Consider the following 27,155-nt stretch of genomic DNA (forward strand, 5'->3'; position numbering starts at 1 on the left):
TTTATTATGGTTATCGCTGCTCAATTGAAGATGATTGGAGATATCTGAACACAGTGTCAGTCTTCTCTGACGACTATTCAAACCTGACGATGACCCTACGGACGGGTTCACACCACAGGCTGCATCGCATGCTTACTGCTCAGGGTCCAAATCCTCCAGAAATGAGTCATACTTTGTTTGTGAGTGAGTAGTTTCCCGGTTGATGGCGTCGCATCTCCCCTCGTGGTCGATGCCGAATGATGGGAAGAAGCTTCGGTTTTCGATGGTGCTTAACAGAAATTATTCGCTTGGAAGAGCAATAAAAAACCCTGCATCTTCTCATACATTTTTTTCATCGCGGCTCGTGTGAATCCTCGTCGAATGAAACTGGGATCGCGCCAAGGCCGCCACGATGACAGACAGTCGCATCGACAGGTGACTCAACGCCCCGCATCGTCCATCCTCCTCAAGGATCATAGTAGGCAAGTCGGATGCTATGTCGGATTCCTGTGGCGGCGCGGCGTTTCAGCATAGTGCATAGCAGGCTGATTGGCAACTTTCTACAACAGTCCCTAGAGGCATTTGGACAACGCCAGACAGCCGTCCATCGCTCGTCATCGGAGCATTAGAACATTCTCAATTAGTATGGGGAATCGTGACCCTCTTGAAAATGCTGTTCTCAGTCAGGTATGACTCGTTCGAACCGGTGTGCGGCTGGCTGACTGGCTGATAGGAGGAACCACGTCCGTGTCCGATCATCATCAATAAGCGGCTATTTTTAGCATCCTACGTAAACTTTACGCTTTGAACCCTGCACGCTGCGGTTGTTGTCTGGAAGCGAAGAAGGCCCTCAGTTGGAATTTGATGGCGGGGCTCGTTCCCGTGTGTATATGCTTTTTTAATTGGGATGTATTTGTTGGAGCATCATCGCGCCTCGATGACGAATCCATAGCCAATCAGCATCGTCGGATACCGTGCGACTCTGATCAGAAACTACACTAAATCATACGATAAGGATCACAACCTTATGGACTAAATTATACAGAAAATAATAAGAGAACTCACTAAACAGCGTAAATCACTACGTAAGCCATGATTTTCTACTTTTTGAAATGTTTCATAAAAATGCGAATGAAAAGTTTCAAGATTGGCTTGGTGATTGCGATGTTTACGCAGGAAAATATTCAACGCAGTGTTCTTACAACAAAAAGAGTCTCATCAACATCTCAAAACACATATCGACCATTCACTTCCTCATAACAATGGTGCTATCTCTAGCAGCAAACATGTACTTTGTCTTAGTCGAGTTTGTTTTCATACCTCTACGATCGATGCCGACGAGAACAATCTCGCTTGCAAAGTCGAGAAGCATGTGCGATCGATTGAGCTGTACATCAGACATTATTACAGCTATTTCAAGAGCAATTTTGATCAGAAAATTTGAGAGTACATCACACTACTTCCATTCATCTAAGGTTACAACTTCGTCACACTTACACCCTCGACTGGTATTTGAACACTTGTTTTTGAAAGACACATCATTGCTCACACAGCCTCATTAGTTTCTCCGGAGAACCATGTTTTGTTATTTCTATTCACTGATTCGTACACTGCTGTGAGATGAACGGACAGATAGTGAGTCTGCCAGTGGTATTCACAGATTTTGTCTAGTATCATCCGCAAAGTAAACATGTGATTCATCGTTTATCGACTCACACGAAGGCCAGCCTGGTGCTTCCCGACGAAGAATCTCTTAACTGGTTGTTGGACATGACACGCAGGTATCTTAGGGTGTTCCAACTCAACTGGATGTTAGACAACTCGCTATTTCTCTGTCTGTAGTTCAAGCCTTAGCAACAAGCATGTAGCATGTAGGCGAATTCGCATCACAGATGATCAACTACGCATCCTTCGCTCGCACTTCGGACATCAACAGCTTGTTGGAAATATCGCACAGTGGACAACTTCAACAGCGGACGGAAAATCAACAGCGGACTGAATTCACGGACCGGGACGAAAGCAAAACACCGGTGTACTTTCTAACAGTACTCGAACGACTAATTTATTTTCACTATTTACAATAACAATAACAACATTCGACAACATACAATCACGGTGTATCTACATTACATAAAGGTCGTCTCGATATGAGGTTGTCTGATTGCAACATTTCATACACTCTCAACACGCCCCCTCAAGTCGGCAACCCGAGTACTAATCACAGTGTCAATATCACAGATCTATCAACGATAGTCAATAAAAACAAACAAAAAAAAACATCGATAACTTGGTCTCTCACAAGTTCACATCATATGATTTTATACGATTCAAAATCCTAATCAGCAGATCGCTGGTCCAAAACAAGCATCAGTTCAACTCTATCCAGCGTTTTACGCTAGCATGCCATAAATTTTGAATCACCCCTGTTTGACAATTCTTGCCGACGCTTTTGATTTTTATGGTTTTGATCAAAGCAATCTTTGTGGTATTGAAGATGTTTCAGATTTTCAATGGAACGTCAACAATGACGATTCTTTATTTTGTGAAATTGAAAATTACTTTATTTTTCCTATTTATCATTAAATTTTTACTATTTTAGTTTAAAGGGACACTAGGTGGCAGTTGCATGAAATGGCTCCTATTTGTGAGATGTCATGAGATTGGCTACAGACTCCTGGAAGACAGATTTTCAAGGACCATCCAACGGATTTATGCTTATGAGGAGCAACACGTATTTTCTCAGTGCAAAATCAACACCCTGAATATGATACCAATACGAAATAAAGTTTGTTTTTTCGTTTATCTAAGTGTACTTCTTGTGCTAGAACCCTGCCCACCATCTACTAAACCAAATTTTTTTTTCAATTATCTATGCACTGATACTTATACTACCGTGAAATTTTTTTCCTCGACAAGCCCGTCTCCGGACTACCTCCAAACCTTATGAAAGCTTCGTATCAAATAAATGACGTAGAACTAAGAGCAGGCTAATATTTAGAGCTCTTATATTTCACATTTCCTGTAAGCGCTACAAAAGCACTCATTAAAATTCAGAAACTTGAAATTTGTAAACCAGTCTTTCTGATAAGAGACGGTGAAAGATCAAGATTGTTTCCTATGGAACAGTGAGAGGAGTATTGGGAGCAAATCTCCGAAGAAAATGTGTTTCTTCCGGAGGACGTTTTTGAAAAATTGCGAAAGAAAAACTGGCAAACTTCGAAGCGAGTTTTGATAGGAGTTTCCGGAGGAATTTGAAGCACTTCACCGGGAGTTGGAAAGGGATTCTATTCGGTCGAAAAATGATTCATCATAAACAGCTCTGAGTTCCTTGCCCGCGTCATGAGTAGAGCTTGGATAAAGTAATAAAAACATCGGCTAACTCGGGTCCATGAACCTAAAATCATAAAGAAGAAATATGATTCACGAAATAATTACAAAAAGTGGATGAAAAACCGAAGAAAAGGATTTGGTTAACACAGTGAAAATTTCTGACAGTTCAATAAAAAAATTTAAATCACCACCTCCCTAGATTGAACCATAAAATCTGTCGGCAAGAATTGTCAAAACTGAATCACCCCTCGTTGTTTTATAGCCAGCGTAAAAAGCTGGATACTTTTAAAACAAATTCTTTGCTCGCACTTAATCGTTTCTTTCACAATTCCACCTTCTTACGAGCTTTTGTTCCTCCTGCTCTCCATTTACGAAGCACTGGCCTGCATGGTTTCCATCTTAGCATCTTTTCCACACTTACACAAAACATCCAACACATACTGTTTGCCATTGTGCTGTCCAACGGCCATCACCGTCCCGTTTCTCACTATGTGTGTCCTGTCACCGACGAACCTAACCTCCAATCCCGCTCTTGTCACTCGGTTCACTGAAAGTATGTTGCAGTTCAGTTCGGGGAGGTACAAAACATTCCGAACTTCACATTTTTCTTCTTCTTACCAACCGTCGCGTACAGGACCACATCACCATTATATTCTGCTTCCATCTTTTCGCCGTTCGCTACTTGCACATCTACGGGTCGTTCCAGCCTTCCCTGCCTATGCTCACTCGGATCGGGATTTGCTAACAGCCTCACACGACAATCGGCTCGCTTGTGCCCAAATTTACCACATCGAAAACACGTTATCTTCCTCCTGGTGTGCCTGCTCATCATGTGTAGTAGGCCTTAGTGTATAAGTTGAATCTAGGTAGGCATTGTTTAATACTAATAACAGAACTGCCGATCATTCTGAAATAAACCTTGGAGGAGAGAACATCGTTGTTTGATTACTTCCTACAACATCAGAAGTGGGATCGCCAACGGTCTTCAGATTCAACTCTTTCCTGGAGAATGCAGTGAAGTGAAATCGAAAAAGCGGAATCCAATCTAGAGGTTGGAAATCTCGCCCGAAACGGAGGAACTGCAAGAATTCTCGCGAAGTCTGAGGGACAGGAAGTTTTCAAGCCGATTCAAATCTGCGAATTCCATTCTAGGGGATGGAATTTTCGCCAATGGAGAAGCTTTGAGAACAATCCACTGAAGAGAAGTGCAAGAGAAAAAGAGAAAATTTACTCATGGAAACACTTTCAAGCTTTTGAAAAAAAAACAAGTTGTTGCTAAAGAAGTTGGAGCTAGATCTTGGAACCTAGAACGGAGAATGGAATTAAAACGGAGAAAGCTTCAAGCAAAATTCGATAATGCCGCCATCTTCTGGAAAAGCTGGAGAGGACGTCAACCATTTTCTGAAAATTCATCGAAAAAAAACTCAAAATTGATGGTTGTCTCGATGAGGGCATCGAGATTGTCAGGATGGCCGAGCTGTAGTAGGCCTTAGTGTATAAGTTGAATCTAGGTAGGCATTGTTTAATACTAATAACAGAACTGCCGATCATTCTGAAATAAACCTTGGAGGAGAGAACATCGTTGTTTGATTACTTCCAACATCATGGCAACACCATCACTGTTACCGTCACTGTCCACAAGATTTTTCTTTTTCAAGTCTACATCGAGTAAACGCTTCTTCACGAAAGCCATCGTAACACCACCAGGAAGCGTCTCGACGGAAGTGTCAACAACAAATGACAAATCGCGTCGGATTCTTCCACTGCTGCATCACTTTCTTTCAACTCGCGAATCAGCCTATCGAATTGCAACAAGTGTTCCGGCAAACTAACACCCGCTCCCTCAACGTAACGCAAGGTAAGGAGCTGTTTTCTCACAAAAAGTTGCCCGGCAACACCGCGACGCTCAAACACTGCCCTAAGCGTATCCCATATTCGCTTCGGGATCGCGCAATCCTTCACCAACTCGAGCTGATTATCAGCGATGGCCGAAATTATTAGCGCTTGCATTTTTTCACAGCACCAGTTCGCGCAACCATTTGCTTTTTCTTCAATGCTTTCACATCAGCCGTATCGTCAGCCATCACTCGCAAATCATCGATTTCATCAATTTCCCGGTGCACACAATCCAGCAAATCGTACGTGTCGAGTACGGTCTCCATCCGGAACTTCCAATTGTGGAAGCCGGTACCGTCGAACGCGGCGATTTTAATTTTCTCGTCCATGCCTGGGACCCACAACCTGTTGGAAATATCGCACAGCGGACGGAAAATCAACGGCGGACTGAATTCACGGACCGGGACGAAAGCAAAACACCGGTGTACTTTCTAACAGTACTCGAACGACTAATTTATTTTCACTATTTGCAATAACAATAACAACATTCGACAACACACAATCACGGTGTATCTACATTACATAAAGGTCGTCTCGATATGAGGGTTGTCTGATTGCAACATTTCATACACTCTCAACACAACTTACCCAGTGAAGAGAGCATCCGGGAGATGTACCCAAGGTTTCCAGCGCTGGTTCCGTAACACGCTGTTCAAGGAACGCCAACGCTGCGCTCCAAAGACAGTCCGTACAACTTCAGCATTCCTCTGTGGGCCAAGCTCAACGTGGACGAGTATGAACGCACAGGTGAGACTAAGAGTGGAGAATGGCCCCACTCTTCTACCTTCTCTATCTCACGTTTGTTTGGAAGATTGAGCAAGAAAAAAGAAAAAGCTGGCTACGCCGTTGGACTACCCAGACAACCAGTAATCGTATAAGATGTTGCATAGGATGCTAAAGTGAAGGCCATATACGTTAGGCCTGTCCAGCTTTTCAAAAATGGTCTCTGGTTCTCAAGTCCACCCCCATATTTTGATTGGCATCCTAAAAGAAGTAACTGGTCAAAATTTCAGCCAAATTCATTGAAATTAAGAGGTGCATCAAATCAATTTTGTGTTTTTCGACTATTTTTGAAATTCAAAAAATCATAACTACAATAAAACATGTCAAAACTTAATTCTTTCGGCAGAAATTGAAAGCTATACTTGTCTGCTACAAGTTCTCCGAACAACGTGTGCCAATAAAATTGAAGGAAACATATTTAATTATCACATTTGTAATCAGAAAAACCTTAAAAAGTTGATTTTTTGATAGATTTCGTTCTGGAACACCCTAATATACTTAATAACTTGGATTTTTCAAAACGGCATCATATTCTCCAATGTTTTTTGGTTATTTGCTTCTTTGACACCAATGCTGTAGGAGTTGAGCAAAAATAATAAAATTCGTGAAAGTCAAATGTGGCCTAAAAACTAGCTTTTTGGAGGCAATCGCGTTGTGGCGCGAAATTGTACTGAACGTAGTAGCTTTGCTTCCTAGTAGTTTGCCTTGGCTACCCCCTACTACGGGTGATAACAAACAAGCGCGATGACAGGTGTTGGCTATCATATCAGTGCTGACGCGATGCCACTTTTTGCGCGCCAAAGCGTGATTGCACCCGAAAAGCTAGTTTTTAGGCCACATTTGGTTTTCACGAATTTTAGTAATTTTTGCTCAACTCTTACAGCATTGGTGCCAGAGAAGTAAATAACCAAAAAACATTGGAGAATATGATGCCGTTTTGAAAAATCCAACTTATTACGTATATTAGGGTGTTCCATAACAAAATCTATCAAAAAATCAACTTTTTAAGGTTTTTCTGATTACAAATGTGATAATTACACATGTTTCCTTCAATTCTATTGGCACACGTTGTTCGGAGAAGTTGTAGCAAACAAGTATAGCTTTCAATTTCTGCCGAAAGAATTAAGTTTTGACATGTTTTAGTGTAGTTATGATTTTTTGAAGTTCAAAAATAGTCGAAAAACACAAAATTGATTTGATGCACCTCTTAATTTCAATGAATTTGGCTGGAATTTTGACCAGTTACTTCTTTTAGGATGCCAATCAAAATATGGGGGTGGACTTGAGAATCAGAGAACATTTTTGAAAAGCTGGACAGGCCTAATATACGTGCATGCCTCCATTTAGGCACATGTAAAATGTACGCATATCGCGACCACTTTAACATCTTATTCAACATCTTATACAATCACTCGTTGACTGGGTAAGGTGACCAATCTCCAGTTTAACGACTTCCAGGATACCTCGCAGAAGTCAAATGACACCAAGACGAACGAGAGCAAGCAGAGGTTTTGCAAGTCCTTGATGGAGTCCCTGTCGAAGCATCAAGCCAGTCATGAGGTGGGCTCAGCTACATCCCAGCAAAAACCTTTTTTTACCCTTTTGGGACCTCAAACTTCAAGACTCAGCACGGCAAAGCAGCCCAGCTTCAAGCCAACGTACCCAATTTCTTTTCCCAAGCCCCGGAGGTAGCTCCCAATAAGAAGAAAAGATGAAATCTGAATCCTGGAACGCTGCAAAGTGCTGCAGGAGCTCTTCGACTACAACTCCTACTCGAAGGACAGCGACCTGGATAATCTGAGCAAACTGTTGATGCTCTCGTCGAGGGTCATCGTCGTGTGGTTCCAGGTAAGAGAGGGTCTCAAGTGACCAGAAAATAAGGATAGAAAAGTAGTTCATGAACTAAGCAGCCTGTTGAAGGTTGCTTTGTAGAATTTTGGGCACCTCCTTGTTTATGAAGTTATCTGAACTTAAAAGTTCACACAAGTAATCGGATAGCGCTCTAAGCTGCTTATGACGAAACTTTCTCAAAATGCATGTGGAATCTCAATTTTCTTGTTTGTTGGCCCACTAGAACCTTCATTTAGGTAGGCTCCATTAAGTTAAATTCTATTGACATACCTTAAAAAAACATTTCCTAAATGGAGTTTATTTGAATTCAGAGCAGTTGGGAGGCAAGGTGGAATTTGGTAACAGCCCAAGCAACACACATGGTTACAAAACAGTGACGGCAGCGTATGTAAGGGTTGCACAGAAGTCACTGTGACATACTGCGCAACCCTTACATACGCTGCCGTCACTGTTTTGTAACCATGTGTGCTGCTTGAGAGTTCACGGGAGAGAGACGGCCGTGGAGTTGAAGGGCATTCAAAGTAATTTTAAGTTGGAGGTGATCTGATTGAACAATCTAAGGTATCCAATAACCCCCTTGAGTACAGGTCATCGGATCTACATGCATAACTAGTGATCGTTTTAGGCACTATGAACATTTGAACAAACTTTATGCCCGCGCGACCTTATGCAACTATGTTCAGTCAAGCGAGTTATTGACCATTCAGGGTTTCCAAGAACGTCCTTAATAACTAAGAACTCCTTTAGGAATTCCCTTAATAATAGATCATCAAATAAGCAAACGTAACTAGTGATATGTTGCTGTATTAAGAACGAGGTATGAACTCACAAAGGTTGAAACATATTTGTTTAATCTTTTTACCCTGCATCTCTTCTGAAACTCACCTTAAGGGCCTTCAGGTACCCTGAAATCATCAAGAGCCCCTGTGAAATGCACCTGAAGCACCCTGAAACCCCAGAATGCTCCAGAAATTCTCTGAAGCATCTAGAAACCTCTCTGAAACCTGCTTCAGACTCACGGTATCTTCTTTTAAACCATTGGGGAAGAAGAGGTCATATATGACCCCGCCGATGAAACGGAGCAATAGCAAAAGAATTCGTTTGCAAAACAATAAGCTTCCCGGAGACGCCTAGGAACGCCTTAAAACCTTCCTGAAAAACCACTGAAACCTCCTTGAGTCTCCAAAAACCCTGCCTAAATTGCCCCTCTGAAACTCTTCTGGAAGGCCCCTGAGACCCCATGGAGATCTAAAATATCCTATAACTCTAAGAAGATCCTAAACGCCCTAAAACCTACCTGAAATGCCCCATGAAACCCTAATAAACTTCCCAAGACCTCTGGGAACTACTAGAAAGTCTTGAAACTTTCCTGAAGTTCTTCGGGATCTCATCAAGAAATTCTCTGAAACGCCTCAGAATCTCCTTGTAACTTCATTGTGCGGCTCCGTGGTCGTGCGGCGAGGGTCACCAAGCTCTTAGTCACATCGTGCTGAGGAGCGCGGGTTCGATTTCCGCCGCAGCTGTCAGGAAAAGTTTTCGGCTGTGCCACTGGGCGTTGCATGCTAGTCCGTTGTCTAGTGTCGTGCTTCCTTCAAAAAGCGAAAAGCTCACTGGAAGCATTTAACGTGTCCGTGTCTTTAATTGTTCTCGAAAACCCCTGAAACTTTCAGGAATCCCCTAAAACTCCTCAATTCCCCTTCAAATCTCCCCTGAAATTCCTGAAACGCCTTGAAATCCGTTCCCAACGCTCCTAAAACTCCCAAAAGTCCTCTGAAATTACCTGAAACTACTAGAAACGCGCTGAAACATCCTGAAACCTTCTGAAACCCCCATAAATACCCTGAAACGTCTTAAAATCCTCCTGAAATCCCCGGAGACATTCGTCAACTGCTCTTAAACCTTCATGAAGCCCCTGAAGCCTCCTGAATCGCCCTAAAATAACTCGAGACACCTCGAAAACTTCAAACACCTTGAACCCCTCTAAAACCGTCCTGTAGCTCCCTGAAACCTCCGGAAACCTCTGCAAACCCCTCTAAAACCACCCTGGAACCCCATAAAACTTCAATGAATGCTCAGATACGTCTTAACACCTTCTGAAAGTTTCCTTCAGACTTCAAACTTTCCTTGAACACCCTGAAACTGATGTTCGATGTTCGATGCGCCCCTATGATTCAGAATTTCCTGAAACATCTTTGAATTCCAAAAAACAATAACAAACGTTTTCGAGGTTTAAAATTCTTAAAAAAAAAACTAAAGTGTTTGAGACCAGCGAGGTTGCGGTAGCAGTGGTAAAATAATTCGTCTCCAGAAGTTCATACCCCCTTGAAGCCCCATGACACTTCTTGAAACGACTAAAAGCTTCTCTGAAAGTTATCTAAGACTTCCGAAAACTTCGGAAACTTTCAGGGTGTGTTCAATGGATTATCAGGAAAGTTTAAGGTTTCAAGGGATTCTTCTAGAGGGGGTTTGTACGGGTTCCAAGGGAATTAATGGAGGTTGCTTGGAGTTTTTGGAAGCGTCCCAGAGGCGCTTTTGGGATCAGGGGAGTCATATCCGGGACATTACATGGTTGTAACGGGGGCATTACAGGGGGCTTAAAGGGACTTCTAGGGGTCTTCGGAAGCATTTCAGAGGATTCAAGGGATTTTCAGTGGGATTCAAATGCGTTACAGAAGTTTTCAAGAAGCTTTCAGGGACGCTAAAGAGTGATTCAGGGACGTTTCAGAGCTTTTCAGAAGGATCTTGAATGTCCTTCAACCAACATCAAATCTCTGTAGGGCTCCTGAAACCCTCTAAAACCCTCCAAATCGTCCCTGAAACCCACTGTAACGTCTCTGAAGCTCTCTGAAATTATTTCGATATTTCCTTATATGCTTCCGAAAACCCCCTGAAGACCTCTGTAACACTCCTTGGAACTCTTCTTCTTCTTTATGGCACTACGTCCCCACTGGGACTTGGCCTACCTCGCTTCAACTTAGTGTTCTTTGAACACTTCCACAGTTATTAATTGAAGGGCTTTCTTTGCCAGCCATTGCATGAATTTGTGTATTGTGAGGCAAGTATATACAACGATACACTATGCCCAGGGAGTCGAGAAAATTTTCCCGACCGGAACGGAAATCGAACCCGCCGCCTCCGGATTGGGAATCCATAGCATTAACCACTAGGCTGACTGGAGACCACAAACTGAACCCTATAAATCCCCAAAACTATTATGAAACCTCCTGAAATCACTTGAACACTCCTGAAGCCCGTTGAAGTTATCTAAAAGTTATTTAAATGACTCCGGAAATCCCAACAGACACTCGGCAATGCACCTGTAACTTTCCGAAACCCCATCTAATGTCCCAGGTATTTTGAAATACCTCCGGAAATCCCTGAGATCTGCTCAAACCCCCGGTAACGCACCTGCAGCTCTACCAAATCTCCAAATACTTCTTCGGGACGTGCTATAGCGCGTATGAAACCCACTTAAACCCTCTGAAACTTCCTGAAATTGCTCCGGAAACCCCCTGAAACCCCTCGAACTTCTGCCCCCGAGACCTCTGAGAACGCCCTGTAAAGCTCCTATATCGCCTCTAAAACTCACTAAACCGCCCCTGATACACCCTTTAAGCCACTCACTGTAATCCTGAGTATCTTTTGAGTTCAGACGGGTTTAGGTGGCTTTGGAAACTACAGAGGGTGTTTAAAGGACCCTAAAATCCCTTGGCACGTCTCTGAAACCACCTGTCACTATTTGAGACACTTTGGAATGTCACTGAAATGTCCCTTAACCCTTTGTATCAACCTGAAATTTTCCAAAATCCCCTGGATCATGCGAACTTGTTCTCGCTAACTAAACTTAATTTATGAACAGAACTGCACACAGGGTTTTAATAAATGCTATTTTCAACTTCTGCAAAGTGGGTCCGGTGTACCCACCATGAGGCCTTCTGAAATCCCAAGAAATCCCTCGAAACCCCCGGGAATCTATGTCAACCCTCTAGTCTGAGTAAGGTTTTAGACCCGAACTTCAAAAGGTCACGTTGATGATACCAGTTTCTGCTGGTATTTTGACATGACATTGTAACGTTCAGCTTTTTATGTTGAAGTCCCATTAGTATGCGGGATACTGGAATGCATATCTAGCAATTCTAGCAATCTAGCATTGCTTGACGTTGAAACTATCTTTTGAACTGGAAACCGACCGACTGTAGTGGTCGCCCTATCCGCCATCCAGTTCCCGCTGTTGGTAGTGTGGGGTGTAAACAAAGATTAGTGACATTCCCCTTGGGTGTTCTTCCCCTAGCAAGCGTCGATGACAGCAAGCATCATGCCAAGGTTTGCAGTGTGATGCTACCTCATTAAGAAGTGGAGCATTGGCAATGCAAGTCGCCTGCATCGCGAGGTTCAGTATCAATTATGTCAAGTGATTCTACTGTAGTTTGCTCTGATGGCTGGGAACGGATTGTTCTGATGAGTTACGCAATATTCACAGGTGGGAATGCAGTGCAGGTTCGCCAGCAGGGCGAAATCTGCACTTGATTCAGAGACTGACTACCTCAACAACTGTTGAGTGGATTCACTGTAGTAGTTTGGTTCTGCTATGTGATCTGAACTATTGTTGACTGTTTGAGGGCGGAGAGTCACTTTCGCCGTCAGGGCTCTCACCTGCACCTGCACGCCCAGAACCGCTTGGGACAGTGCCTGGTAGCCTGGTTTTCATCGCCATGATCATACCTCCCGTCCTGAGGGCCGGATGCTTTCACATCCACGCAAAGCAACGGGAGCCGATTTTTTCCCTTATAGTCCTCAACACCTTGGCGTTCGTTTCCGCTTCGGTCTTGAAGACCAGCGTGTCGCTCCTCACGCGCTTGCGGGCCGAATCAGCCTTCTTTCTCAGCAGCTTCTGCTTCCCTAGCGTGTTCCCTACCGTGCTCCAAGAGTACTCCTTTTCCTGGTCTTCTTGGGATCGGGCCTTGGATCGGACTTCGTTGTCTTGCCCTTTGCGCGCTTCCTTGCTGATGTTGTTTCACCCGCTGCAGCGCGCTGGTGTACTTGTTTGGCTTTTATTTATGTCGAAGACAAAGCAATCGAGGTCGTGAAAATCACTATCATAGTAGTCGGCGTTACCCGCTCCATTTTCACAAATTGTTCATTCCTATTCCAGTTGTCATTAAAGCAAGTTCATTATAATCGTTCCACTCCTGAGTTTCATTGGCTGGTCGTTGGGCTACCAGACTGCAACTCTACAGGTTATGGGCGATACACGAAGATGTAGAGTATGTAAACACTATTGATGTACCCTGCGGAAATTAGATTTGTATTATATTTGTCATTTGTATGTCTATTGTCAGTGACGCTTTGGTTCAAGCTTTGGTCGTCTATTTGTCTATGGAAATGTCATTATTGAGAAGCTCAAAAATAAACAATAATAGTAGAAGTGTAACCACATCGGAAAGCGGAGTGTCTAATAAATCGCTGTTCGTAACTTGAGTGAGGTATGTGGAGTTTTTGCAGCATCCGAAACTGCACGTAATCCGGAGCGATTCGACAGAAGAGAAGTTGCAACCCACGGGAATCCTCAACTAAATGGACAAGGATTCGATATCTGGCACTTCAGAGTTCAGACTATCTGGAGGCGTCGAATGTCTGGGATGCCATTGTTGTGGAAGCTCCAGCGAATCCGGGCCAAGCAATGAAATATGCGGAAATGGATCGCAAAGCTAAGGCTCTGTTGGTGAGTTTGCGATGTGGAAGCAGATTGCAAGACTTCAGTTGAGAGACGGTGAATCGGTTCGAGGTCATCTGTTGCGGTTTGAAGATTGGGTGCGTCAACTCCATATGGCTGGTTCGAAGCTCGAAGAAAGTGATGTGTGTTCGGCACTCATGCTCACGTTGCCGGAATCATTTGACCCTCTGGTTACGGCATTGGAAAACCTAGCTGAAGCTGACCTGACATACGAGATGATGAAATCCCGACTGTTGAGTGAGGAATCGAAGCGTATGGAACGGTATCAGATCAACTAGGAGAATCCGGCGGCGTTTGTTGGAAGCAAGGACGATATGAAGTTCAGGGGTAAGTGCTACCTGTGCGGAAAGAAAGGTCATCTTCAAAAGGATTGCAGGAAGCAGAATGGTCGGCAAGATAGGAGTGCGAATGCGGTCGTGTTTATGGCTAACAGCGGCGGTTGCCAAGGAAAAGCGAACAGAGAGAACCAAATTCAAGCTGGACTCCAGATCAAGCGAATACCTGGTGAGCTCGAAGAGGCATTTGACGGCATTGAGAAGCTTAATGAAGCCTGTTGTTCTCAACGTTGCCAAGGAAGGTCAATCATTGCTGGCATATCAAGCTGGAGTCATCGACGGGATTAGTAACCTGAGAGTGCCCTTGCAAGTTCAAGATGTAAAGGTAGTTGGAAGTCTACGGGAAAACCTCATATCGATAAGCAAGCTAACCAAGGCAGGCGTAGAAATATCGTTCGGCAAACAGGTAGCAACTTTGAAGAAGAACGGACAGGTAATCGTAACGGCCTACCTCAGGGCGACTTGTACGAGCTGGAGATCGAGAAACTTCCGGTGGTTGCTAAAGCGTCTACGAGCCTACTGAGGCAAGAAAGACTGGTAATTCCTTTTTTCTTCAATCAAGAGGGGGAGTTCGAGTTTGATAGACCTGAGGACGGAGAAGAGGATGTTTATGTCAGAGAACTCGATGACCCATTGTAAGCCCAGGGCCGGTACGGATTTTGAACCGCGCAAGAAAACTGCGGATGCTGAAAACGAATCTGTTGCAAAAAGCCATAATTGTGTCTGGTTGAAACGAAAAAGAAAATGGATGTATTTGAACGCCGGTTACTTCAGCTTCCGCCCTGTCCCCTCGTGGTTGCGATCACATCAGTCCACCTCTCGCGAACGGGTTAACCGTCGCTCCTTCTACCTTACTGCTTACGCTTACTTTTTGGATAGCCTTAGGATTTATTGCAGAGGGTACCCTTTAGAACTGCTATCCCTCTCTGCAGTTGAAGTAGTCTTCAGTAATCCTAGTGGTTATCCATGCAAGCAGGGAGGCGACTTGAGGGTTGGCTTAGTCCCTTATGGGGACTGAGCTCTGAGCCGCATCAGCGATAATCAGGAGTATTCATCTGATCCTACTTCCACCCAGTTACCCCTCGCTACGGTTTTACTGAACGGGAGGCGGCGCTGACTTTAGCCCATTCGCCATTACAGGTCAGTTTCACCAGACCTTACTAGGAAGATAGAACGCCGTTAGTACTTGATCACACTGTATGCTCCAAAAACGCCTTGAAACGTCTCTCAGGTCTCCTTAACCCTTTAGAGCCGGAGGGGTCATATATGACCCCAACATAAAAACGGCTGCATAAATTCACTCATTTAATAAATCAGAATACTGTCTTCGGCAAAGTCGTTGCAAATTGAGTCCTCTATTAGGGAAAAATGGGAATATTTGTATTTCGAACTTCATTGCCAACCTAGAACACCCTGAACACCATGAAATTTGAAAAAAGCGAAATAATTGACATACCAGTTGTTCTAAAAGCTGAACTTGGATGTGGGTTACGTTTATATGTATTCATTAAGCTTTCGTCAAGAATATCAAAAGGTGTATTATATTCTGGGATGTTCTAGGTGTTCCAAACTGCCCTATAGTGAAGGCCTTCGAATCTACAAGAATAATTTAATGTAATTTCGCCACAAAAAATAGCATTGCATAACGTACTGGGGTCCGTAAAGCTCTTGGCATCTACAATGACGTTTATAGACACTATAGCGATATTCCAGGTCGGCCAAATTACCCTGGAGTCCAGAACTTCAGGTCCACACTCCTAATAGTAGTCATGTCTGTTATACTGAGTAACGTTGCATAATCAACCGCAGATACTGGAAAAATCTAAAATCTACTAGTTTATTATAAACCTTTGGGACATTCAGGGTCGTCCAAACTGTTCTATAATGAAGTCCTTCAAAACTACAAGAATAACTTTATGTGTTTTCACCATAAATAATAGTATTGCATAACCTGCTGGGATCTGCGGAGCTCTTGAAATCTCAAATGTTATTTAGATACATTACAGGGATATTCCAGGTCAGCCAAATTGCCTTAGAGTTCAGGACTTCAGGTCTACACTCGTAACAACAGCTTTATCTGCGATACTGAGTAACGTTATTTATCCGTGATCACTGGACCAATTTGAAGTCAACTAGCTTATTATAAACCTCTCGGACATTTAGTGTCGTCCAAACTGTTCTATAATGGAGTCCTTTAAATCTACAAGAATAACTTTATGTGTTTTCGTCATATATAATAATATGGCATAATCCGCTCGGTTCCGCAAAGCTTTTGATATCTTAAAAGTCATTTAGAGATACTACAGGGATATTCTAGGTGAACCAATCTACCTTGGAGCTCAGTACTTCAGGTCTACACTCGTAACAGTATCCATAGTCTACATGGATACTATCCATATCTGTTATACTGAGTAACGCTGCGTAATCAACCGCAGTTACTGGAGCAATCTGAAGTCTACTAATTTATTATAAACCTTTGGGACATTCAGGGTCGTCCAAACTGCTCTATAATGAAGTCCTTGAAATGTACATGAATAACTTTTTTTGTTTTCACCAAAAATAATAGTATTGCATAATCTGCTGGGATCTGCGAAGCTCTTTAAATATCAAATGTCATCTAAAGATACTACAAGGATATTTCAGGTCACCAAACTGACTTGGAGTTCAGGCCTTCAGGTCTACACTCGTAACAACAGCCATATATGCTATTACTGAGTAACGTTGCATATTCATCCGTGGTTATTGGATCAATCTTAAGTCTACTTTTTTATTATAAATCTTTGGGACATACAGGTTTATCCAAACTGTTCTATAATGAAGTCCTTCAAATCTATAAGAATAACTTTGTGTGTTTTCACCATAAATAATAGCATAGCATAATCTGCAGAGATCCGCGAAGCTCTTGAAATCACAAATGTCTTTTAAAGACACTATGGAAATGTTCCAGATCAGCCAAACTATCTTTAAGTTCAGAACTTCAGGTCTACACTAGAAACATTAGCTATATCTGACATACTGAATAACGTTTCATAATCAATCGCGGTAACTGGATCAACCTAAAGTCTACTATATATTATTATGAACCTTTGGGACATTGAGGGTCGTCCAAATTATCTTGAAGCTTAGCTCTTGATAGTGGCAGTAGTTATTCTCACAATGAACTTTGGACTGTAATCTGTAATCCCCCTGGCATAACATGATTCATTTTAGATTGTTTTGAGATATTCCAGATCAACAACACTACTCCTGAGATTATAGCTTCAGGTCTACACTTGTGATAATAGTTTTTGCCACTACGTTAAGTAGTGTAACACAATCCACTGTACTTACCACAGCAGTTACTGGAACAATAAGCGTTGATATATATTTTTGGGGTATTATGGGCTTCCTTACTGTAGCTTTGTATAATGAAAGAAGTTACCGTTACACACGTAGACTTAAGGATCTTAACTTAAGAACAATTAGGCTGACCTAGGATATCCCGATTGATCGGATATTGTCTATTGATTTTTAAGAAGACTTATTGGACATAATAGATTACAAATCGTAGCTTTGTATAATGAAAAAACTTTCCGTTATACCCGCAGACTTTAGGATCTAAACTCAAGAACAGTTTGGATGACATAGGATATCCCGACGGATTTGATACTGTCTATAGAGTTTTCAGAAAACTTACTGAACATGATGGATTACAAAACGCAGCTTTGTATAATGAAAGAAGTTACCGTTACACCCGTAGTCTTAAGGACCTATACTCAAGAACAGTTTGGATGACCTAGGTCCTAGGATATCCCGACTGATCGGATATTGTCTATTGACCTTTCAGAAGACTTACTGGACACGATAGATTACAAATCGTAGCTTTGTATTATGAAAGAAGTCACCGTTACACCCATAGACTTAAGAAGCTAAACTCAAGAATAGTTTGGATGACCTAGGATATCCAGAAAAAATATTCTGCATACTATTCTTCCGTTTTTGTGCTATTGATCACTAAATCTACAGAAAAAACGTAGAAAAAAACTCCATAATAACGCTTGGCAAAAATCCGGCTACAAAGTGCTAAACCCTCGTGAAACTTATCTAAGAGTTTGTGAAACTTACTAAAAACTTTTTTAAACGTTTCTGAAGTCTTCACGGGGACTTAAGAGCCTAAAACTCCTCTGGAACGCCCTGAAACGCATAGTAATGCTTAAAACCCCTCAAACACCGTGAAGAGCCTGTACGGTCCCTAAAATCCCTCTGAAACCTCTTGAAACGCCCTGAAAAGCATTGAAAAGCCTCTGACATCTCTTGAAATCTTTGCATAACTCAACTGAGAGTCCGAAAAGCCCCCCAAAACCCTCTGAAACCTTCTGAAATGTCATGAAACGCCTCTGAAACCTCTCATGTTTTTCCTTCTAAATCTCCTAACGTAATAATCTGAATCCATTTAGGTAAAAATATATTTGGGCGTCGGATACAGCACAGCACATAACTTATTTCGAATGACTATATAAATTCCCGTTGCCAACATATTCCAAAATCTTCTCACCATAACTCCGCGCTGAATGCTTTCCGTTGTTTCTATCACCTCTATTGAGATGCAAATTTGTTAGAAGCAGGTTTTTGCATCCTTTCTTTTGCCAATAAATCTGTCATATATATGAAAATTTCACTAATCGTGCTCACCCATCGTAGATAGAAAACAGGAAACCGTATTCCATGCCGTATTCACATAATTCGTAAACAAGAGCATTTACGACCTGCCATTCTGACAGAAGCTTAAGCCGTTCTAATCCGTGCGTCGTCGGATCAATCATCTCAGGCAGGGACCGGAAGATGTCTATAAACTACGGCCGCCGGTCTCGACCCACACCGGACTCCTTCGGACCTCGGATCGCGCTTGGAGACGGCGCACTGGCATCAGCTTCAACCTTCTCTGGAGGGAGATACGATCCAAGGAGGCGGTGGTGGTGGGAAGCACGCTTCGCTCTCGCACGACGAGTGAAAGAGAGCTTTATAAGAAGAAAATTTACAGTTAACTATATGTTTTTATTAGTTTCGCGTCGCGAAAGTAACTGACCGGGCGGGGAGCAGCTACGCGAAACAAAATACACAACATATAGGTATCCAAGAAGGCGACGTCGCGTCGACGTTCACTATCTCTCTGGTTGCTTTTCTGGTGCTACTGCGGCTGCAGCGACGATCATGGAAGCATTGATGGAGCCTCTCCGTTGTGGTCGATCACCACAGGAGCAAGGTTGTTCAAATTGAGGATCGCCGGTCATTGAGAACAAGCTTTTACGGGCGATGAAGAAGAAATGCCGAAAAATGTTCAAAATATTTGATAATGCGGAATGAAGGTCGCCACGGGCAAGACGCGTTGGAATGTGAAGAAAAAAGTTGAACCTCTACTTTTCTTCTCAATACTAAGCCATTATTAATGATCGAAGCGATTGCATCTCCCGCGTGCACGAAATTCCCGATCCCGAGGGAAATCATGCACTTTGCGCATTGATCGGTGCGGTGGTGCTTGCTTCCTTTCGCAGCCTCCTTGCGTACGGTTACCATGTGAACCAAAACCACTGCACTGCATGCTTCGCATTTGTTTTTGTGTCGTGCGTCATTTTTTGTTGTCTGCCTACTACGTTCCGCTAAAATCCACCTCCAAAAATGGAGTATTAAAAATATAGACAAATCGATCTTGTTTTAAGTCCCGCACTCATTGATGAAAGCTAGCTAGTATGTATAACAGAAAACATCCCAATAAAAGTCCATTTCATCGTCGGCCCGGCCAGGAACACCGACCGACGATCTGCGTTGATACGGGCTCTCAGAGAGCTTTCACCGCAGCGGGTCCATTAAGCGTAGTGGGTTGTTTTGTCGGGAATCTTGGTGCCGGTGGATGGATGCACGAGGGCGGCGGCGGTCTCTGGCAAATGTGGATCCAATCGGGACCTCTTGCAGAAATAGTATTTGGTATTTGGTCCGGTTTTCTTCACTCTACTCGCAGTTTTTGCAATGGATCTGAGGAAGGCGCGTGCATGTGTGGAGAGGAAGCGTGCTTCTATTTTGATTACTTGCTGGGCTGGATGTGGTTTGCCTTTCAGGGTCGATCTGGACTGGATTGTCTTATATAACTATGGCTAGGAGAGTCTGGTTTCCATGGAGTTAGTTCAAGTTTGAGGATTGCCAATCGAAGGCAGTTTAAATAGATTTCTCTATATTGGGTGGGATCCGTTGCACAATGAACACTTCTTGAGAAAATGATTTATTTCCTCAAGAAGAGAACTCTAGAACTCAATTTGATTGATTACAACCCGTAGCTTCCGGGAAGGTAAGACCAGCTCTCTGGGTTAGTGGGTTGGTGTCAGGCCCTGCGAGCCAACCGTAAAAAAGACTAGCACCGAAAAATCAACAAGAGAAGAATGCGAACCGATACCAATGGCGACGACCACAGCGACGAAAAGGGACTTGCGATTGGAAGCTCGGTACGTGGAACTGCAGATCTCTCAACTTCATCGGGAGCACCCGCATACTCGCCGATATACTCTGAAGGACCGCGGGTTCCGAATCGTAGCGCTGCAGGAGGTGTGTTGGACAGGATCTATGGTGCGAACGTTTAGAGGTAATCATACCATCTACCACTACCGCCTACTCCCATCTACAGATACTGACGGGGCAGCAGGGACGAAAGTCAGCCGCGTAGTTGCCGGCTAAGAATAGGACTACTAACCCCAATTCAAGGTGTCAAGCGACCCGTGCTGAGGAATGAGTGATCGAGGGGGTGAAAAAGATGCTCGATGTTTAACGGAGCCTGTGGGGTACCTGGGCACCCCCCACTGTAAGCTGTCCCTTACCGCGTTAATGCAGGGCTTTGGCGTGGTGGACATTCTTTCCCGTACTACTCGTGGGATTTAATCATGAAGTCAAATAAACAAAATCAAAATCTAGGTGGAAATAGTGGTGGGATCATCCCCTTCGCAAGAAGCGGGTTGATGAGATCTCCGACAAGGAGAAGTGAGGAGATAGGCGCTGGGAGTTGCGTACGCAGCTCAAGCGTGGGTGGTCCAGTCCACTTCCCGGCAAGCCAGCCGGTGGAGGTATGGACGGAGCGTGGTTGTTGCGGGCCGTCAACCAAGAATCCAATGGACGGTCCGCAATAGACTTGCGTCCACTAAGTCGAACATAAGCAAGGACCCGAAAACGGCCTTGCTTCGAATAAGGGTGTCGGTCGACGAGCAGGAGCATGCGGCACTCGTGTTGCTGACTGCGGCAGCAGCGGAGCCTGCAAATGAGAAAGTGCCGAAGTTTACCCAAACGGAGGCCTTCTCCTTCGCAGGAAGCACGAAACAGGCGGAAGCGACTGCTCGCGGCAAACGGGACAAGCAATCGCAGAAGCGGGCGAGGCAGCCGTCAGGCGAGGAGCTGTCTGGCGGTGCTCGCAAGGCCAGGCGAATCATTACCCCGAATGTCGGTAATAATGCCGGAAGGTCGGACCCCAGCCAGGGTTCCCGGAAAGCTGAGAAGGGTGGGCCTGAAAAGGCTGGCCCGTCCCGGAACGATGGGAATAAGGGGTTGCGACCGCTGGTGGGCCCTCAACAGCCACAGAGCAGGGTGATCCAAGGGTAGGACCCCCCTTGGACGAACGTAGAGCGGAAGAAGAAGAAGGCGAATCCGCAGGTAGTAGCGCAGGACGAAAAGCCAAGGCGTAGGAGGGCTGGTGCCAAGCGCGAGAAAGGCGATGCGATCGTCATCAAGACGGAACAGTCCAAGTACTCGGACGTCTTGAAGACGATGCGAAGCGACGCCAAGCTTGAGGGTCTTGGAGCTGACGTATGCAGTATTAGACGTACTCGTACGGGCGAGATGATCCTCGAGCTGAAGCCCCAGAAGGAACACAAGGGCGCCGCCTATAAGAGGCTGGCAGAAGAGGTCCTTGGCGAGGGTATGCAGGTGTGGGCTCTGACACATGAGGCGACTCTGAAGGTCAAGGTTATTGATGAGATCACCGAAGTGGAAGAGCGCGTCACGGAACTGCGGCAACAGTGCGATGTGCAGGTGGCCGCCGCAGCCGTTAAGCTTTGGTTCAGCTATCTGTGGCGGACGTCAAAAAGTCCGGTTAAGTAGGGAGCATAAAGGTGGGCTGGTGTGTATGTCACCTGACATTCCACGAGCCACCAGAGGTTTGCTTCAGGTGTCCGGAATCAGGACACAAGTCGTGGGACTGCAAAGGCCCCGACAGGCACAAACTATGCAGGCGATGTGGCGCTGAAGGTCATAAGGCCCAAAGCTGCACGAGTCCGCCCATCTGCATGATCTGTACCGGGAAATCCTCGAACAACAGACATCCGATGGGTGGTCCAAGGTGCCCGGCCTTCAAGAAAGCCGCAGTGAACAACAAATCACAGTGCAGGTAACGCAGCTGAACCTGAACCACTGTGATGCGGCTCAGCAACTGCTTTGTCAGGCGGTTTCTGAGTGGGAGACGGATATCGCCATCATATCGGACCCATACCAAGTACCCGCCGGCAACGGCAACTGGGTCGCGGATGGGACCAGAAAAATGGCGGCGATATGGACGACGGGTAAATACCCCGTTCAGGAGTTGGTGTCTACCACCTATGAGGGCTTCGTGGTCGCCAAAGTAAACGGGGTCTTCTTCTGTAGCTGTTATGCGCCTCTGCGGTGGCCGATCGAGCAGTTCACGCAAATACTGGACCGCTTAACGACCGTGCTAACAGGGCGAAGGCCGGTGGTAATAGCGGGTGACTTCAATGCCTGGGCCGCGGAATGGTGAAGCCGTTTCACGAACCAGCGAGGTCAGATCCTGCTAGAAACACTGGCCATCTTAGATGTCGACTTGGCTAATGTCGGTACCAAGAGTACCTATAGTCGAAACGGAGCGGATTTAATTATTGACGTGACCTTTTGTAGTCCTGGCTTCAGAAATCACCTGGCGGTTCGCTACAGTATCGACTACAACAACAGCAGACAGCGGATAGAAGAAGAGGCGGCTAGGCCAAGGCCAAGCCGTCGCAGGTGGAAGACATCATACTTCGACGAAGGGGTATTTAGGAAGGCGCTCTGCCGTGAGCGAAACTTACTCGGCTTAGACGGCGACGAGCTGGTAGCGGTGCTCTCACGTGCATGTGATGCGACCATGGCTAGGCGAGTCCACCCTAGAAATGGGAGGCCACTGGTGGACCGACGCGATTGCGGACCTGCGCCGCGCCTGCCTACGGGCTAGGCGGCGGATGCAGCGAGCACGATCAGAGGAAGAGCGAAACGAACGGCGGGTGGTGTTCGCCGCTGCAAAACCCGCGCTTAAGACCGAGATAAGAGCAAGCAAAAAGGCCTGCTTTGAGGGTCTCTATCAGAGTGCCAATAAGAACCCGTGGGGTGACGTCTACAGGATCGTTATGGTCAAGACAAGAGGTGTGATGGCTCCTACAGAGCAATCTCCAGAGATGTAGGAGGTGATCATTGGAGGACTTTTTCCGCGTCATGATCCTAGTCCTTGGCCTCCTTTCGTAGGACAGCCGGGGACTGGGGCTGGCGATAAGGAGAGGGTCACCGATGTGGATCTAAGGTAGGTAGGTAAGGCCTCTGGTCCGGACGGAGTTCCGAACCTGGCCTTAAAAGTAGCTATTGCAGAGGCTCCCGAGATGTTCAGGTCTGCTACGCAGAAATGCCTGGACGAGGGAGTTTTCCCAGAAGCTTGAAAGTGGCAGAGCCTGGTGCTATTGCCAAAGGCGGGGAAACCACCCGGAGACCCGTCGGCATTTAGACTAATATGCTTGATTGACACGGCGGGGAAGGTGCTCGAGAAGATCATCCTCAATAGAATGTTGAGGTTCACCGAGGACGAAAACGGTCTTTCAAGCAACCAGTACGGCTTCCGGAAGGGGAGGTCCACCGTAGACGCTATCTTGTCGGTTTCAAAAACCGCCGAGAAAGCACTCGAGCCTAAGAGGAGGGGAATTCGCTTCTGCGCGGTAGTGACTCTGGATGTAAGGAATGCGTTTAATAGCGCCAGCTGGTCTTCTATTGCCGATGCGCCCCTGGGGATACCGGAGTACCTGTACAAGATTCTCGAAAGTTCCTTTCAGAATCGTGTACTAGTTTACGACACGGAGGTGGGTCGGAAGTGCTTTCACATAACCTCAGGAGCCACGCAAGGTTCCATCCTGGGTCCGGTGTTATGGAATGTCATGTACGACGAGGTGTTGAGGTTAGAGTACCCAGTGGGAGTGGAGATTGTCGAATTTGCCGACGACATCTCGATCAAGGTTGTGGAGGCGTGGATGCGGTCCAGGAAACTGGAGCTGGCTCACCACAAGACAGAGGTGACGGTTGTTAATAACCGGAAGTCGGAGCAGCAGACGGAGATCAGTGTAGGCGAGTGCACTATCCCGTCGAAGCGCTCCGTCAAACCGTTGGGCGTGATGATCGAAGATAAGCTTAACTTCGGTAGCCACGTCGATTATGCCTGTAAAAGAGCCTACTCAGCTAATGCAGCACTGTCCCGGATGATGTTCAATAGCTCTGCGGTGTACGCCAGTAAGCGCAAGCTTCTGGTTAGTGTCGCTACGTCCATACTAAGGTATGGCCGCTCGGCGTGGGGCACTGCGCTAAGTACTGAATGCTACCGTCGTAAGCTGGAAAGTACCTACATGTGCCTGAGGGTTTCGAGCGCGTACCGTACCGTGTCACACGACGCTCTCTCCGTCATTACTGGTATGGCGCCCATCCTTATCAGTGAGGACATGGAGTGCTTCGAAATGCGCGGCACAAGAGGCATACGCAGGACTGTCAGGATGGCTTCTATGGTCAAATGGCTGCGTGCGTGGGACAGTCCCACCAAAGGAAGGTGGACCCATAGGATGATACCGAGGGTAGATAGTTGGATTAATAGGCGCCATGGGGAAGTTACATTCCACCTGACCCAGGTCCTTTCAGGCCATGGTTGCTTCCGACAGTTCCGACACCGGTTTGGGCATGCGGATTCTCCCGAATGCTCTGTGTGCGCTGGTTTAGAGGAAACGGCGGAACATGTTTTGTTCGTGTGCCCGCGCTTTCGCACAATGCGTGACCGCATGCTTGCCGCATGCGCGGGGAGGACACTACTCTGGACAATCTTGTCCAGAGGATGTGTAGGGATGAGTTTGGCTGGAACGCCATTTCAACGGCTATTACTCACATTGTCTGGGAGCTACAGAGGAGGTGACGCGTAGCTTCGGAGAATGGCTAGTTCAGATGCGGTACGAGAAGTGGTCCAGGGGTTCGGAGTCGGCTTTGTAGGCCATAGCGGTGCCCTGCGGTCGAGATCGACCCTTACAGCGATTAAGTGGCCGCGGAGAGGAAGTCCCGGTAGTGGTGCTGTCGTGGCGTCGGTCTACTGGGTTGGATCCGAGCCCGCGGTTGGAAAGGGGTCCCCGGCAAGGGTCGGGGCAGGTGGAGACCCTGCTGTCAGCAACCTTCTGGAGCATCTGATAGGGCCTGAAGGGTAGTGATACTCTTCCTTTGCGGGCAAATCAGATCGGGTTGCACGTGGGCATCAGTTCTTGATGTCTGCTAAGCAGTTTGGCGCGGGCGGGGTTGACCCTGCCCGCCTTCCGAGGACAAAGAGAGTGGTGAGGACCACTCGGGAAACTGGTTAAGCGCCAAATGATCAAAAAGCAAACCAAAATATAATGTGCCGAAATGGCACTGCCGGCATTCATCAAAAGCATTTCATGTTATTTGTGACCCTGAAAATGAATTAAATTTCGCAGCATAAAAGGAAGCCCCACATTTGCTCATTCCGACTCCAAATGGATCCATTTCACACTCAAACCCATAAAGACCCATCATCGCATTCCAATGAAAACTGACCATTCAACATCGATGATGAAACGCTCGCCACCATCGTCCGTCGTCGGTCCCATTTCCAGCCACCCAAACACAGGAAATTGAATTAACTTCCCAGGAAATACACACCGGAAGGATTTCCCTTTCTATGAGCCGTCGCGTCGCCATCGCATCGTGTTGTATCGTTCTCGGTTCGCCTCGGGTCAACGCCGCTGCCGCACTGTTGTTAAGCCATGGCAACAAATGGGCGGTGGGATCCATGCGGAAGGCACAGCGTCCAGGAAGGAGTACAATTTTCCATTTTGCTCCCCAACAATGCAAAACCAGTTCGGTAAAAGAGCCATTTGGCTGACGGCTGATAGAGGAAAAATAAAAGATTCGGTTTCGTTAGGCACCCACCCACACTTTGGTCATCGGAAAAAAGGAAGCCCTTTTTTCACCGTGGTCCCCGGAAACGTTGGACAAACAACACAAATTTCAACAACCAGCGCTTCAAACGAGTCGTTCAATCGCAGTAGGTAGGTAGGTAGGTAGGTAGGTAGGTAGGTATGCCAACCGATTATGTCCCGTAATTAAGTTAAGTGGTGGACCCCTCACCGGTCGGTTTTTGATATTCGGCCTACTGCGATAGCACAGCCATCTATGCTCACCACCGCCACCAGAGTCGGTGTAAATATGTTTTCGGATTTGCGCGCGCGGTATTGGGGATTTATCTCTAATGATGTGAGAACCGTTTCGGAGTGATTCCTGCAGAATTAATGACGGGTAGCATCCAGATCAGTTCCCCGATGACCGGCGCGACGTGCGGATTAAGGTGTAGACTTTCATTTTTAGTTGCCGGCCGTATTGGTATCGGTTGCCAGGGCCCTGCCGCCTGCTTTCGGTGGAATACCTAGACGAATGTCCGCGGTTCGCCAGTGCACCAAACAAAACCCGGGCAGGGGAGAGTGAAATGGATAATTGCGCCCTAATTACGCCCGTTGATCCCATGCTGGCGAGGTGCTGCCTAGTCCATAAGTGAAGGCTGCTGCGGCGGCTGGACCCCTGACCGATGCGCACGCTAGGCCGCTGCTAGACAGACATGCTCGCAGGAGGGTTCACTTTCTTTTTTTCCCCGATCTCTCGGCACCACCAAAGATCGCACACCCAAATTTGCTAGTTTTGACTGACTGACTGACCCCTTTTGGATTCTGCGACGGACAAAAGCCGTGGTGCCGAAGTCTATCGGAATTTCGAGTAATGAGGGTTTTCGGCGTACGAAACGGAACCCTTATAAGGCATTGAAGACGTCAGCCAGTGCTAGGTGACGGATCGATGTTCTTAATTGAAAATTGAAACTTCCGTCGCTTGGGGACCGGTTTTAGAAGGCATTTAGCCGTTTCCGAATAAAAAACAACAAGTCGTAAAAGCTA

This window comes from Aedes albopictus, chromosome 1 (genome assembly GCF_035046485.1).
Source record: "Aedes albopictus strain Foshan chromosome 1, AalbF5, whole genome shotgun sequence".
Classification (NCBI taxonomy): Eukaryota; Metazoa; Arthropoda; class Insecta; order Diptera; family Culicidae; genus Aedes; species Aedes albopictus.